Below are 16,612 nucleotides of genomic sequence, written 5' to 3' on the forward strand. Positions count from 1 at the left end.
CCCGGATGATGCCCACAGAACATCCAGTACTAAACCAGATGAGCTCGCAGTGGCCCTTCCGGCCTGTAGTCAGGTCTTCCCCCCTGAGCCAGGGCTCCCTTCACATTCTATCCTGGTTGGCACCACTTCATGGTTGTGGCCTCCCCCAGGGAGGGACCTCCCAGGACCCAGTAGTTTGTTTATTCCTGCAGGTCCCATGTCCTGGCTGACTCACCCTCTCCTGGCCATGAGCTCCTTCCCCTTTCCCACTGACCCCTCATATCAGTGCCCTGAAGTCCCCCTGTCCTGCCCAACCCCTCCCCTCCTTCTGTCCCTCGCGGCACACTTTCTTGCTCCCCCTCCTTCCCTCGTCACACTACTTCTTCCTGGGCTCCTTTGTTCTGACCCCTGCTCCCTTCTCCCCCAGCTTCCCCTGTTCGACCACTGGCTAGATGGTGCTTCCTTTTCCCCTTCCTCATCCCAAGGCCAAATCCTGGGGCTGAGCCTGGGGGAGGCATTTGGCCAGGAAGGCTGACGCCACCCTCCCAGTGAGAAGCCCCATCTGCCTTGAAAGGCCTCACGTCTGGGCTCAGCACATCTGGAGGGGGCAGGGATGGGGTTTAAGGCTGCCTGTTTGGGGGGTACCAAAGCCCAAAAGCCTTCTGAACTGGCATGGGTACTCTTACTTTGCTGGCTGAAGCCCCTGACTAAGACAGTCAGACCACACCCCCTCTCCCCAGCAGGGACCCCACACTGTCCCCTCCTGGAGCCACAGGCTCTGTGGGTTCCAAAGCACAAAGCTTCTGGTGGGCTGGAAAGCTCCCCACTGGGTGTTTTCCGTTTCCAGAGTGAGTGGACAGCTTCTGCATTCGGTGGGCAGGGGTGGGGAAGCGGACCCTCTGAGAGCAGTTCCATCAGCCCGGATATAAGAGGAAATCTGGAGGTTGGTGGCATTTGGAGCTGGGATTGATTTCCCCATATCCTCTCATAAATGTCCTTTACAGTTTTAGGAGGACTATTCTTCCCTGATAAATGCCCCAGCGCTCACCCAAGAGACCAAGGAGGCTCCCAGTTTCAGGGAATTTAGCACCGGCTGGATTCAAGTTTGCTTCTGGAGTTCGGCCCTGCCACGGGGTGCCTTAGGCAGATTTTCTCGGCACGGTCGTCGGAAACCCCGTGTGTCCTTCTGAGGCTGGATATAGAAGCTGGACCTCTGAGCTGGTCATTCCCGGCGTGTTAGAATCAGCCACCGGCGTCTTCCTCTCCACGGCCATTTCAGCTGACAGCAGGCAACAAGGCATTTGGCTGTTTGGCGTCTGTTAACCCTGGTCTGCTAGCTTCCCAGCCAGGTGGGACCAACCGGTCTTTTCCTGCCTTCAGCACAGGAGGTCTGGTGGTTAACCCTTCATTCCCACACACTGCTTCTCTCTGAGGATCAGTTACTCAGAGCACCAGTTCCCGTAACCAGGCACGCACACAGGTGCAAGCCCAGAATGCGCTTCTGTTTGATGGAAACAGACTAGATGGTCACTGGCAGCCAGTCAGGAGCCCATGGCCCTGGAGGGAGGGTGGGAAGGTCAGGCTCCAAGGGACCCCAGGGACCCCATCACAGCCGGAGCCACAACAGAGCCACAACCATTCGGGGCAGGAAGCCCTGTGGCCCCCAGGGGGTGCTTGAAGAACCACCAGCTCTGCCGAGGAGCCAGAGATCTAGACCCTGGAATGAAGCTCGCTCTGGAACTGCGGAGCCGGGCCCTCAGCCAGCAGTCGGGGCTGTGGGGCGGGGGCGGCGGTACCGGCACACCTGTTTCGTAGAGCAGGTTGCAGAGCCGGGCTTTCCACCAAGACCCGCTATTTTGGGTTGGGGTTCCGGTGCTGGACAGAGAATAGCGAAACACCCCATCTGCAGCCACCGAGAGGGCCCGGCCAGCACAGCACAGTGGGCTTCGGCGGTGGAGCCCACCTGAGTCTGTGAGAAACACAGGAGGTGAAACCGAGGGGTCCTGGTCCCTCTCTTCTCTCTGAGGTTTCAATACCAGGGAGACAACAGCTGTTGGAGGGGGTAAAAATAGGTATAGTAGGGGGCACCTGGATTTGAACCAGGGACCTCTTGATCTGCAGTCAAATGCTCTACCCCTGAGCTATACCCCCACTTGCTCATAGGTGTCTAATAAGCACTCTAATCCTGCAGAGCCACACCCTGACCGTCACCTTGAGATGAGTTCTTGGTAGTGCTCTCCATCCTACACCCCCAGAAGCATGTCCTACCTGCTACGCCCACCCCTGCCTCTTACCTCTACTTAGAGCCAGTATTCTTCCTACACTCAGCCCCTGGGGGTAGGCACTGGCCTTGAAAACATTAAAGATTGCCACTAGAACATTCTGGACTCATCTAGAAGAGCAGAACTCAGAAATCTCTGCTCAACAGACCCTCTGAGGTAGGGTTGGAAGGGCTGAGAAAAGTCAAAGTTCTTGGGCCCCACCTGGGAAGCCCTAAACCAGACTCTCTGGGAAGGGGAAAAGGGACAACGGGAGTTTCTAACAAGCTCCTGATGATTTCGGAGCGATCAATTTACTTTGTGCCCTGCATGGCATAGATCTGGAAAACAAAAACAAAGACAGTCACTAAAATCATGCCCCCAAAACTTGGTTTAATGATGAGTTACCACTAGGATCCATGTGTATGATTAAACGCCTCTTTGCGCTAAACTGGGCAGATGAACTATCCCCTTCATCTCTCTTCTTTTGTCCCTTATTCTGTTTGTTGCCTCTTTCCCTGTGTCAGACAGACGGTGTGACCTGAAGAGAGGGTGGAAAGCGTGGAAAGGCAGTGAGGTGGGAACGACAGACTCATGGTCATTGGAGGCCAGACCCAGGACAGGGTGATTGCTGATGTGTGGTCAGAACAAGAGGAAGGGCCACCAGGTGACACATAGACTTGAACCAGGGACTACCTGATATGCGGTCAGAGGCTCTTCCCCCGGAACCCTGCCCCCTTATCGGTCTGGGCGTTGCTGATGGGCCCCGTGTCGCCTGTGAGCCATTGCACACGGTAACTCCTCATCTCTAGGGAACTAGGGGGAACTGACTGACTAACCCGCATCCAGATGGACCTCTGTCTGACTCTGAACTTCCTTTGTCCTTCTCCAGAGACTTCTAGAAATCTTTCCTGCCCTCAGCACGGCCACCTCCTCAGTCTCCTCAGGGGACACGAATCACCTTTTACACTGTAGCTAGGTATCCAAAGAGCCTTTTTAAAATCGGCATGAAAAAGTAATCAATTCCTTTTACTGTTAAACACATCATAGAAGAATAGTTTCATCTTTGTAAGAAAGTGATATGCAAATTATAAACATGTTATCTCTGAAATGACCTATTTGCTTGTTTCCACACAAGTTAGTTTTGCTTTAAAAAAAAAAAAAAAGGCAACAACCCCAATCATCTCTGTCCTTAAACAAAAGATGGTTTTATCCTGAAAAGAGACTGATTCCAACAAGATTCGAAATGGGCGGGTGGAGACGGGTCCCAGCTACCCCCCAATCCCACCTGCTCCCTTCCTGATTATATTGAACCAAGGACCCTGTGTCCAGAGTGGTGATCTCAGAGCACAGGGACATCCAGATTCAGGATATCTGACGTCATTTTGGTGGTTCCAGTGGTTTTCTTATTTGAAACAGTTTTTGCATTTCTGTAGAACTAGATGGATTTTTCTTACAAAGCTTCTGTACCTCATCCACCAGGCCAGTCCAAGGATGTCATCACGCCGCATTCCAATGGCTAGAAAGCAAGAAGAAGGTGAAGGCAGTTTTATCAGCTGGTCTTTTTCAGCAAATTGTCTTTTTTAATTTCAGAAAAGAGCTCATTGGAAACACATCACAGAATTGCTAGGAAGCAGAAGGATATGGCTCGGGAAGGGCTTGGCCACGTCGACTCATGGCAAGAGGCCAGAGTGGAATTCCATCCACATGACCCAGAATCAGCTACTCTGGGCGCTTTGTCTCCTGTCCATGGCTGGAATCCCGAGGAGAACATCTACATGAAATTCCTGCCTACCTCCAAGGTATAGAAGGTCGTAGACTTCCGTTCTACCAGCCTGTATCCACGGAAAACTGGGATGTTATTAGGAAGGGAGATGGGTTGGGAAGCCAGAAACAATTCCTACATGTCCTCAACACCAGTTTTTATGGAAACATTTGCACCAGCAAATATATAGGAATGACCAAGGAAATAGTTGTTGTCACATCTGAACATGTGAGAGAAAGGAGCTTTAAGAGTTCAGGGTTTTCCTGTTCTCTGTCTTCTGCTGAGGCATCTGCTAAATATCCCCTTGACTAAGGAACAGGGCTGTTTCTCTTCCTACAAAGCTCAACTCATTATTGAATAAAAAGCAGAAAGGCTAGATCATCATATACATTCAAATGGGAAATATCAAAGTGCGTGTGTGTGTGTGTGTGTGTGTGTGTGTCTATGTGTGTGTGTGTATCTATGTGTATGTCCTCCAGGGGGAAATTTACTCCAAGAAGGGCTGGTACTCAAAAGTATTTAGCCATTGCTACAGCATGGACACTGACCAATCAGAGAAGACATCGGCCATAAACAGCCGTTAAATGACCACTGGAAGGATAAGCTGCCTCCAATCCATGGTCAATTGAATCTGTGTGATTGATCAATCAGCTCATTGACCACTGAGAGCCCATGGGTTCTCGGATTTCCAGCCCAGAAGAATCCCCTGGATTTCTACTTTCTTCTATCCCAAGCACGGCAAGAAATCCTACATCCACCCCACTTTCTTTAAGGTCTTTTGCCTGCAACCGACTCCAAATGTTGTATCAGCCTAGACACATTGTTGCAGAGACAGGAACTGGCTCTGCCTATGGGAAAAGATGAGACCATCCTTGTCTAGGTGGCAGGAAGCCCGCAGCACGGAAGGGAAGGTTCGCGAGGCAGGGGCGATCCAAGGGGACTCCGCCTGCTGGGTTCTCGGCCAGCCATTAGGGAGCTGCTGGACGATGCCTGAGCTCTGCCAACCCTGGAATTTGTGTCACTCAGTCTGAGTGCAGTGTGAGTCAGGAGCACCTGTTTGGCTAGAAATACTATGGGGGAAAAGGGAGAAAACAGCCTTTCATTCTGTAGCCACAAGCAGAGCCATTTCTTCCAGCAGGGCTCACACAATGGGGGAATCCTCAAAAGATGGAAAGAGGGTTCAAAGTTTGGGAGGGAAAAAGAATTGGAATCAGGGACCTCTAGGTTGGCAATTAAGCACTTTTCTTGGTCTCATCTAATAAGCGTGTTTTAATTCTGAACTTTAATGTGGAGTCGAGTTATTAGTTATGGGCTGTCACCATGCCTCGCCGGACTGTGACTATGCGTTCTGTCACCACGCTACCATGGCCACATTCTCTTACCTCTGCACCCTGGCTACTCCCTGGGCTCTAAGCCCACCTCTTACAATTCCCTCAGTCCTGGGCGGAAGGCAATAACTTGAAAAATCATTGATGTTTACCACCAGAACGTTGTTTAAAATGACATAGTGTTGTAAGTTCCAAAATAATTTTCCAGCTACTTGGAATGCCTGGATGGTACCATCAAATTTAGCAGGAGGGATGTGCCTCCCCAAAACAGAAGCTCCCGGGCACCTCCTCGGCCCTATAAATCCTAATTCCTACAGCTGATTTGTATTTTTACTAAGGTCCCTAAGTAATTCCGGTGCAGACAGGCTGGGTAACTCCTGATCATAACGTAAACTTTAAGGAGTAAGAAACTTCTGACACACACATCATTAACGACAGTACCATGATATGTGCTGTGCCCCAGAAGTCACTTGGGGAAACTGACACAGATCCAAGGAGGTTGCTGATGTAGATGACTTTACTATGAGCAGGACCCTAAATGAGGTTACCTATTTGCACTTGGCAATAAGGTGAGACACCTACAGGGGGCACCTGGATTTGAACCAGGGACCTCTTGATCTGCAGTCAAATGCTCTACCCCTGAGCTATACCCCCTTGCTAGAGTTGTGCTCCTCTTTAGCATTGTTCACCTGCACTGCCACAGCCAAGCATTACATAGTGCACTGGACCTTCTATTCTCTTTTGGTCCACCTGTGAAACTGGCAAGCCCACCACAAACTGGCTGGAGACCACCCTCTGGCCAGGAGTTGGCCGTTCTGTTCCCCAGAGACCCCCCCTTGTCTAACAGCGCTCTTCTACTCTGCAGCCACAACCCAAACTCCTTGGGTAAACTGTAGTGTCCTCCCCTCCCCTCACTCAGTAGGTGGGAGGGGGAAGGGAGAGGAAGTGTAAGAATCGTGCCTGGATTAGCTACGTGCACAATGATACTTCATAACAAATCATCCCCAACTCAGACGCGTGCCACAATAAGCCTTTATTTTCATGTCCATAGGTCAGCAAAATGCGTGGCAATCAGTGGATCTAGTCTGGTGTTGACCTGGAGGCCCTGCTTCAAGCTGAGGGTCCGTCTGGGCTTGGATCCTTGATGTGAATCGTGCTCAGGTTTGCTCCAAGTCTGTTTATTCCTGGATCCAAGTCGGAAGAGTGGCAGCTCGCAGGGAAACTTTTCTCCCGGGAATGGCAGAACTGCAAACAAATCCTGCCCAGCTACCCAAGCAGGTTTCCAGCCTCGGCTTGTGATCCAGGCGCTAACATCCCATCAGTGATGGCAGGGCTCAGCACCCAGCCCGACATCAAGGGCAAGGAAATCTGTTCCGCTTCTACTGGGAGCATCTGAAAAGTCTTGTGGCAAAGGGCTCACACAGAATAAGTTCAGAACTGGGGCCAACATTTTAATCCACTGTGGTCTGCCCTCTTGGTCATAATTACTTAATCTCTCCTGCACGCTTAACATACTCAGCTTTATCCCAAGGCCCCCAAAGCCTCATTCAGTCAAAGTCCAGGATCCTATGATCTGCACTAGATCCAGGGGAAGCCTCTCTTGATTTAGAGATCTATAAGCTTAAAAAAACGAATTACCAATCACTCACACACCCAAAATCCAATGATGGTACAGGAGTAGACTTCAGGGCACTAAAGCCTTTTACATTCAAAGACTGGTCACGACGGGAAACACATGGTCATAGAAACTGGTTCATAGAAATCGACAAGCTAGACAAATGTGGCTGTGTTCCTCTCTTACCTCTTGTTCCAGCCGGAGCCCCCCTTCTGGATCCCAGTGTCAGTATTTGTCAGGCTTTTCACAGTAATATTGTCTAAGAAACCACCCCAAATTCAGCATGATTAGGCTCTGGTTCTGCTGTGTCAGGACAGCTCCCCGTCCACTGTTCTGCCTGAGTCTGAGGAGTCTTCCTTTTCCTTCAGGCTTCTCTGCAATTTTTGAAGGGATCGTTGGAAAATATGTCCTTTTTGGTGGCTGAGCATTCTTCCCAGCTTGCTTCCCCCTGTAGAATGCTGGAAGCCCAGGTCCTTTTACTTCCCAGTCTTTGTTTCTTTTCATCCAGGCTAGTAATGCTTTTGACAGCACAGTTCTCTCAAGCAACCTGTGGGTTTTCTGTTTATTTGACTCCCTGGGCCAAAAGCTACACGATTGCAATTGTTTTCGGACATTTGCTCTGCCTCCAGCTCAAGGATAAGTATTTGGGCATATTCTGAGTCCATGAGTGCATTAAGCTCGATCTGGTTTGAGGCTATGTCTTACGGGAAGGCTCTGGAGTTAGTCTTTTTCCTAAAGTGATGTAATAACGACCTCACCTTTCTTTTGGAGAGGATGGTTTCATTTTTCTGACCATGCAGTTCCGAGCTACCTAGATTGCCTCTAAATTCTGACTGCAAACCAGGAAGTTCTCTTCTGAACTCAAAGCTTTCTCTGTGGGACCTTATCAAAAACAGCCTATAGTCGCTCAGATATTCAATATTTTTCCTTGAAACATCCTATCCCACCCACTACAAGTTCAAGGACACGTTCTGCCTTCCAGGTTATCGTGCGCCTCTGATCGCCCTGTCGGTAATCGTTTCCCATTTCCTCAGCTGATTCTGACAGTTCTCTCGTACCCGTTGCTTCACTGCGAAGGCATGCCCTGTACTTTAGGCCTTTTTATAGGAGGCGCCCCCTTCTGTATGTCAATTTTAGTATTTGCCAGTCGAATCCACAATAGTGTCGTGAAACAAGGCGCCCCAAACCGGTGACACACAACGATGGGCATTTACTGTCATGCCCACGGGGCAGAATATTGAATGTGAATCAGTTGATCTAGGCTGGGCTGGGCTGGGTAGGTTCGCTTCAAGCTGCGGGTCCAGCCGGCCTCGGCTCCGCTAGATGAGTTGGGCTGGAGAATGCGGCCGTGTGTGCTCATTGCTGGGGTCCAGGCGGAAGGGGCAGCGGCTCGCACGAGGAACACATCTCATGGTAATAAGAGAAGCCCCAGAGGACAAACCTACCCTTGCAAGCTGATCTCAAGCCCCTAGCCTGCATACACCCGCTAACATCCTGTTGTCCCAAACAAGTCACACGCACACAGCTACCGAGTTTTTTGACTCTCGGGTCCAAATTCAGGCCCGCATGCCCGCCGTGCGATAACCGACCGGTTTCTAGAAGCGTTTCTCCTGTAACGTGAACAGCTGTCAGTAGAGGGCGCTGGAGGGATGTAGCGGGAGAAAAGGGGATCGTCTCCCTAATTTCGGCTACGTGTTGTTGGTGGTGGTGGTGTTTTTTTGTTTTTGTTTTTTCCATCCCCTTCCCCTTGGTCTCCGTGGTTGGTCAGAGGTGCGGGTGCGTGAGGACCCAGCCGGGCACCCAGAGAAAGAAGTCCCACCACGGTGATCTGGCAGCCCTGGCTGGGCCGGCGACCCCCACCACCCCCAACCCCCGCGGGGCCCTCCCAACTCCGCCTACGCACCTGCGTGTGCCCTCCAGCCCCGCTCGTCTTGCCCCGCAGAGGTCTGGTCCCCGAGCCCTCCAGGCGCCTTTGCTGCGCGCTCCAGACCTCTCGCCTCCTGCTGCCTCTCCTGTGCCCAAGAGGTTTGCTTGCTGCTTGCCCGGAGGCCGTAAATAGGTCCGGTTGCTGCAACCACACCTTCCCCCGGGATCTACTCCCAGCTTTGGGGAGGGGTCCCCCTTCCAAATTTGTCCTTTGGGTTCCTCTCCCCTCGGATAACTTTGTGGATTTTTCTTTGCACCTGTGTGGTTACTCTTTTCACAACACAATAATTCTTTATACTAAACTTCCCACTTAAGTTACTGTGTGGTTTTGTCTCCTGGTTGGTGCAGATTGATCCCTACGATGGAGCCCAGAGCAATGGGGTGCAGAGCGCCCTCACCTCTGGGAGTGAAACGGAAAAGTCACCAGCGAAAGCCGCAGAAAGCGGGAGGTGAAGAACTGCGGCCCATGGGTCAACCTGCCACTTCAATATGCCAGGGGACAAAAGCCACCCGGGACAGGGCCTGGGGGAAAGTGTCCCATGACATTAAATAGATCGTGGTACCTCCGTGTTCGGCAATAAAGCAAGGGTCCAGCAGGGGGCACCCGGATTTGAACCGGGGACCTCTTGATCTGCAGTCAAATGCTCTACCCCTGAGCTATACCCCCCTCTGCGAGGTTGGCTCCTCTTTACATTACTTCACCTGTGACGCCGCACCCAAGCGTTCCAGAGCCCCCCCGCGAGTTCTAGTCGTTGCTGGTAGGCCTACGAAACTAGCAGGCCCAGCAGAACCTCACCAGGGACCACCCTGTGGCCGGGAGGCCGCCTTCCCGTTCCCCAGAGACTCTCTCATGTCCAATAGGCGCTTTTCCTCTAGAGCCGCGTCTGAACTGCAGGAGGCACCAGGTTTCGGCGGGACCCCGCACCCCATCCTTCCTTCCTTCCCTCCTCTCTGAGCTCCACCTGCTCGGCTCCATCGACCCCTGCCTGTGACCCCACCCTCACCCCTCCCTCCCTCCCAGCTCGCAGACCTTTACCAGTCCTTCCCACAAGGCATCAGGGCAGTAACCAAAGGGGAGGTTACCTGACATCAGAGACTGGTGAGGTTCACTTTGCGGAGACCACCGGGGACACTGGGCTATGCAGTGGGAGAGAGGGTAGAAAAGGGGAGATTCTTTCCTCGTTTCTGTGCAGCTTACCTACACATTCCTTTGTTGCACAGGTAACCTGCTTCACTTCAAAAATGTAATGTAAACTCAAAATAAGTATTCAAGCGAGAACAAAGCAGCGCCCCATCCAGGAGGTTCCTAACATAACCAGCTGGCTTCCACGTTGCTGGCTGCTTGCCCGGCCTCTAAAACACCATCTTTTTATTAGGGGATGTAATTGGAACGTTAGGCACCCTTCCCTGGCATAGCCAGGTTCCGGTGGGGGCGGGACACACAATCCATTTGGTGGAGCTGGCTCCTAGCCTCCATGCCTGAAATGTTGACCTTTGTTTCTGAGTCCATTGAATAAACGCCGAGTGGGTGCGACGATCCCACTCTTTTCTGATTAGTGTCCTACCTTTCACGCGTGAGACAAGGATACTGCTCCTTTAACTGACATTGTAAGTCAATAACCTGCAGGATCAAACCCCACATTTGGTTGGAGGCCTTTTCGGTTACTCAGGGATAAGAGATAAGTCTCTCTGCACTTAGCACCGGCTGGAGTAGAAGGTTTACACGTTTGAGTTTCATTTTCTTTGAGTTCCCGTGCCAACAGAATTAGCCGCTCTACTGTATAGTGCTTCCTGGTGTTCTATGGTAATTTAGTATATTGGGGCTTGGCCCTCTCTGGGCACTTCCTTCCAGGTGACCTAGACAATAGTCAACTTCCCTGCTTGGTCACTGTGTCAAGGACTGCCAGGTTCCAATTCCTGAATAACCGGCCAGATGGTCACTGCTTTTAGCCCCAACCAGACCAGAACACCAACACCATGTTCCCCTCACTTCCTGCACCTGACTTCTAGTATCAGTTTTCACACTGCCAGCATTCTGTCTCCCAAACAGAAACTGATAATGGCTACTCGAAGCAAACTAGGAAATGACTGGCACGAAGACAAAAATCTCAGACCACCCAAGGAAACCTAACTATCTACATTCAGAAGACGGGCAGAATTAAAGCGTAGCCAGGGGGTCACAAGTCTTCGCCCCAAACAGCATCCTAGTTGGGGGGCTTGTGATGCCCCCACTGCATGCTGCCTGCAGCCATTAGCCCCACCACCAATGTCAGAGCTCCCCTGGAATAAATGCCGACTCTTCCTGCCTGTATGTCCCTCATTGCGTGTTCCAAGTCTCAATCACGTGCGTGTGAGTGGCTAAGCTTAGGGCATTGCTGGCGTTGGTGGGAGGGCAAAGTCTGGTACTTTTGTCTTTGGTAGTGCAGGGAGGTCCTGGTTTCCACCAGTCACGCACACCTGTGGATCCCCGCCAAATGGAAAGGAATTTCAAATGTTGAGGGTAAGAAAGATAGTTGCATTTCCCTCCTCAGGCCTCCTTCTCTTCCTCCTCCTTTTCTTCCTCCTCCTCTTCTTCCTCTTCCCACTCCTCCTCCTCCTCCTCCTTCTTTTCCTTCTCCAGTGTAGTTAACATCCAGCATTATATCATTTTCAGATGTACAGTACAGTGATTCAACACTTTCCTATATTACTCAGTGCTCATCAAGATAATATACTCTTAATTTCCCTCTTCCCTTCCTGCAGGAAGAGACAGTTACCTGGAATGGCAACAAGTCTAAATAAATATGACAGCAAGTCCACACCATGGAATATTATTCAGCCATAAAAAGAAATGAGCTATCAAGCCACAAAAAGACATGGAGGAACCTTAAATGCCTATAGCTAAGTGAAAGACGCTGATCTGGAAAGGCCTCATATAGTATGTTTCCAAATGGATGACATTCCGGAAAAGGCAAAACAGGCACAGTAAATCCTGGTCGTCAGGGATTGGCAGGGAGGGGAGAGGAATGACTAGGTGTAGCAGGCTGGATTTTCACAACACTGAGACTATCCCTATGATGCTAGTTAATTGTGGATATGTGACACTATGCATTCGTCAAAACCCATAAAACCACAGGAACCTTAATGTAAACTCCAGGTTTCAGTTAATAATAATATGTCCATTGATAGTCGCTCACCAGTATTTACAAATGTAGCACATTAGTGCAAGATCTTAACCACAGGGAAACGGGGGTGGGGGGAAAGTGAGAGGAGGGGTATAAGAGAATTCTCTGTACTTTCTGCTCAGTTTTCCTGTCAACCTTCAACTGCTCTAAGAAATAAAGTCCACAACATACATATATTTTTTTTTAGCAACAGCAGGTGGGGGCTCCCTGGATTAGGGATCAGAGACCACGTGATTGGTGTTCAAAGGACCCACCTAGGAGTCTGGGTGCCTTTCCCCCAGCCGCCCTGTCGGAACTCTAACACAGCAAGTCGCCAACGCCTTCTGTGGGCTTGCCTGAGACCCGTGGGGTCTGCTGCACCAGGACCGGACCCCTTTCCTACCAAGCCTCCTTCTGCACCTGGCAGCTTCTTGGGCCCCTGCCCAGGGCACCTGCTTTGAGAACCAAGCACAGTTAGTTAGGCCAAGCGCCATTTAGAATCGCCCACGTAGTCCTCGCCCAGATGCGCCTGTCACATCACCGAGTGCGCACCGGGGTGGAGCGGGTAGGAGGAAGAGGTGCGCGTTGGGGCTCCTGCATCCAGGTCCCCCAGGGCTGAGGTCCAGGGGACATGCGCACGAGCAGCGCCCCCCTGCGGCTGAGCCCATGAGGTCTCGCATGAGGTCTCGCAGCTACTGCTTCCGTGTGCCCCCAGCCTCCTGCCCCACTTTCTGGAAGCTCAGCCATCCAGAGGAAATCAGCCCAATTTTAAAATCCACCTAATAACACGTGGGGTGAAACTACTTGGGTGGCCCATGACGACCTGGAAAGAAAACCACAGGGGGCACCCGGATTTGAACCGGGGACCTCTTGATCTGCAGTCAAATGCTCTACCCCTGAGCTATACCCCCCAACCCGCTCTGTGCTTCTAGCTAGCATCTTTTCACTGTGTTGCAATAGCCGGGTATCCTCCAGGACACTAACCGCCGTTCATTCCCAGTGAGCCTGCAGAGCCGCCTCCCTCTGGCCATCAACCTCCCCTACAAACTCCTCTACAGACTATATTTCAGCTGGACTGATTTTTTTTTTCTCTTCTACGCGAAACTAGTTACCAGACATCCATTTTGTCCTGTGGGTCTATACTGTCTTTATTGCTTTATTATAATCAGGAAAACATTATTTTATAAAGTTGTATATTTAAATGAAAATACATACATAAATAAAATTAAATAGATCTAACAGGCAGCTCTATGTATTAGTCAGAACTCCCCCCCACTCCCACCCCCCTGGCCGCCAACATACATATATTTTAACTGATGGAAGATAGGGACAAGAGGAAGATAAAAGAGTCATTGGTTCGGTAACAGGGTTCTAAACCCAAAGTCAGGAAGAGTGGATTCAGGCTCTGATCCCACCAGCAAGGCTTTGTGTGGTGTAAGACTAGTAATCTCGAATGTCTGCAGATGCCCACTGTGAATGGCACAGATTAGTGACTCTGAAGGCCCTTCCAGCTTTAAATGCTGGTGTCAGTTCTCTTCCAGAAAAATCAGGGAGGCGAACCTGTTGTTTGCTCTGCATCAGAGAGAAAAAATGGTAGTGAGGGAGGCTTGGCAGATTCCAGGAGGCCCAGCCAATGAACATTTGTCACAAATTTATAGGGGTGTTGGGTGTGGCTGCACAGGTTAAAGGTATTACTTACATCCACAACTGTACCAGGGGGTATAGCTCAGGGGTAGAGCATTTGACTGCAGATCAAGAGGTCCCTGGTTCAAATCCAGGTGCCCCCTGCTGTGTCTCACTTTTTGTTCACTGGAGCTGATATTAAAGATTCAGCTCCTTTCCCTAATACTGAGCTTCAGGATACTGAGACTTCTCAAATCCGGAAAGAAAAAAAAAAAAAAAAGTCAGGGGTAACTTAAAACCCTGTCACTCAGCACCACAGCCCCAGAGTGACAGGTTCCCCCAACTCTGACTTCATATTTCACTCATCATGGGTCTTGTTCTACATAGGCTTAGGCTTACTTTTTCTACACGTTTTCATTGCTCCACATCAGTAGTATGCTGTTAAATATTTTTATGTATTTATTTATTTTGCTGCTAAATATTTAACAACCAGCTCTTGGGGGAAGGGCATTGCTGATTTTTAGTGTTTCACAGTTTCCTGGTGCGAATAATTTCACCGTCGTCAATTTCAAGCTACAAACATAAGCTCACCTAGCATGGGGTTGGCGAGTCAGCTCTAGCACACCACTGTCCCTAATCCATCTTCCCCAAAGAGGCATGGATGGGCTTTTTGACCCCTACTCCAGCCTCACAATGCTTTCTGACATCAGAGCAGTGGCTGACATCCATCCATTCAACCATGCAATCATCCATTCACTCAAGACGTATTTGATTCCCACTCGATGCCAGACACAGGAAAGACAGAGCTGAGCAGGAACTGTCTGTGGTGGGTAAAACAATCCAATGAAGGAATGGTCACATGAATGATAAGGACAGCTTGACAAAAGAGAGGGATATTTTAAAATAAAAGGATTTCTGTTATCAGAAATATGTTAGGCTAGATCATCTAAAAACTCCTTCTACCTCAAAACACCCAGAAGTGAAGCATAAAATATCATTTTATCAAATGGTATCAAATATCCAATCGTGAGTATAGCTGAGCTCTCATGACAACAAAGGATTATCTTGGGGGCAGGGTAGGGGATGAACTAAAGTTCTGACTCCAGGAATGCCTGTGGTTCGAGATGGCTGAGGTGTTGAGTTTTAACAGCCATGTGGATCCAGGAGTTAGGTCTAGACCTGAAACGCCCCTCCCGCATGTAAAGTCAGACTCCCAGAGAGCCACACCATCAGTAAAAGGGTGGGCTGGTGAAACACTAGCACTAGGAGAGAAGAGGTCTTTCTCTTTGGGTGGGTGGGACATCTCCCCTGAAAATTCATAACCACAGGTCTACCTGTCTTCACACTTGTTAGAATTTTGAATTTACACTACTTGGACAGTTCAGAAATTCCCCAAGCTAAAAGTTGACATAAAAAGTATGCCTAGGCTAACAGTGATTGTGGGGTGCCCAGAAGAAGCAGACACAAACTCTGAAGGGTACATCTGCAAGCCAGGCTCCACAGAATTCCTATGATGAAACCTGGCTTAAAATGGGTTCACAATTCAAAATAGTAAAATTAACAACCACAAGTGAAAACCATCAGACAAAATAAAGAATGTCAGATAGGAGAAATATATAAGTAATATGAAGTAAGTGTGGTCAGAATTATTAAAGACATAAGAAATCAAATGTATGACAATATATGACTTTTTCAAAGAGGAAGCAGAATCATGGAAGATGAAAAACACAATAATTGACATTAATAGTATAATACGGATAGCGGATTAGACAGAAAGGTATTTGTGAATGAAATAGAATATAAATCTTTAAAAACTACCAGGAATGAAGCACAAAGTTCTAAAAAAAATTACAAAACAAACAAAGAGTCCCTAAGAGAGGTGCAGAATAGAATAGAGTTCTGATAAATGTCAAATATGAGTTCTACAAGGATAAAACATAATGATATAATAGCTGATAAATTTCCAGACTTGTACAAAGACCCCAGATTAGGAATGAGTTCCAATAAAGAAAAATCCACACCTAGGCACATAGCAGTGCCTTCATAATACCACAGACAAAGGGATGATCTTAAAAGCAGCCAAACAGAAAAGACAAATCATATCCAAAGGAAGCATAATTAGAATTACAGCAGACTTTTCAACAGAAGAAATGATGGGTAGAAGACAATGGAATAAAGTATTCTGAGTGAAAGTAACGTAAAGTTAGAATTCTCTACTCAGTTCAACTGTCATTCAGAAGTGACGGAAATATAACTGAAAGCTTTTACTTCTAAGATATCCTTGCTGAAAAAATTTTAAAACTTGTAATTCTGAAAGAAGAATGAACCCAGAAGGAAGGAGAAAGAGACAAGAGAAGAAGTGGTGAACAAAAATACTAGTGAGTAGGGGCGCCTGGGTGGCTCAGTGGGTTAAAGCCTCTGCTTTCAGCTCAGATCATGATCCCAGGGTCCTGGGATCCCAGGGTCCGCATTGGGCTCTCTGCTCAGCGGGGAGCCTGCTTCCTCCTCTCTCTCTGTCTGCTTCTCTGCCTACTTGTGATCTCTGTCTGTCAAATAAATAAATAAATCTTTAAAAAAAACCCACTAGTGAGTATACTGGTGAATATAAACAGCACTGATTATTATATAAGACAAAAAGATGAGTTGAGGGGGGCTTTTAAATAAGATTTAACCAAAGAGAACAATTATACAGAAGATAAGGGCAATGATGTGATTGAATTAATGCATTCAAGTTCTTCTTTTGTGTGGAAGGAGGGTGGGAATACTAATTGTTAGACTATATCAAATCAGATATGTGTGGAAAATTTTAAAGAGTAACTCCTAAAAGTATAGAAAAGGAAGAATAATAATTTTCAAATTAGTAGAAATAAGGGAATCAAGGGGAATTCCTCAAAGGTGAATAAAGAAAAAGTAATTGATCCATAGAAGAATAGAGAGAAAGGCATAGAAAAAAATAAAAATCAATAGAAAGCACA

The 16,612-nt window shown here is 48.8% G+C and overlaps 5 non-coding genes across 5 annotated transcripts; 1 reads left to right on the forward strand and 4 right to left on the reverse strand.

Annotated features, from left to right (window-relative positions):
* Nucleotides 1-2,058: 2,058 nt before the first annotated feature.
* TRNAC-GCA lies at nucleotides 2,059-2,130 on the reverse strand. Its single transcript has one exon. It is a non-coding gene; the product is annotated as a tRNA-Cys (tRNA).
* Nucleotides 2,131-5,912: 3,782 nt separating this feature from the next.
* TRNAC-GCA lies at nucleotides 5,913-5,984 on the reverse strand. Its single transcript has one exon. It is a non-coding gene; the product is annotated as a tRNA-Cys (tRNA).
* Nucleotides 5,985-9,466: 3,482 nt separating this feature from the next.
* TRNAC-GCA lies at nucleotides 9,467-9,538 on the reverse strand. Its single transcript has one exon. It is a non-coding gene; the product is annotated as a tRNA-Cys (tRNA).
* A 3,315-nt stretch (nucleotides 9,539-12,853) lies between these two features.
* Nucleotides 12,854-12,925, reverse strand: TRNAC-GCA. Its single transcript has one exon. It is a non-coding gene; the product is annotated as a tRNA-Cys (tRNA).
* An 804-nt stretch (nucleotides 12,926-13,729) lies between these two features.
* TRNAC-GCA lies at nucleotides 13,730-13,801 on the forward strand. The gene has a single exon. It is a non-coding gene; the product is annotated as a tRNA-Cys (tRNA).
* The last annotated feature ends 2,811 nt before the right edge of the window (nucleotides 13,802-16,612 follow it).

This window comes from Enhydra lutris, unplaced genomic scaffold, assembly GCF_002288905.1.
Source record: "Enhydra lutris kenyoni isolate GAN:26980312 unplaced genomic scaffold, ASM228890v2 scaffoldscaffold37, whole genome shotgun sequence".
Classification (NCBI taxonomy): Eukaryota; Metazoa; Chordata; class Mammalia; order Carnivora; family Mustelidae; genus Enhydra; species Enhydra lutris.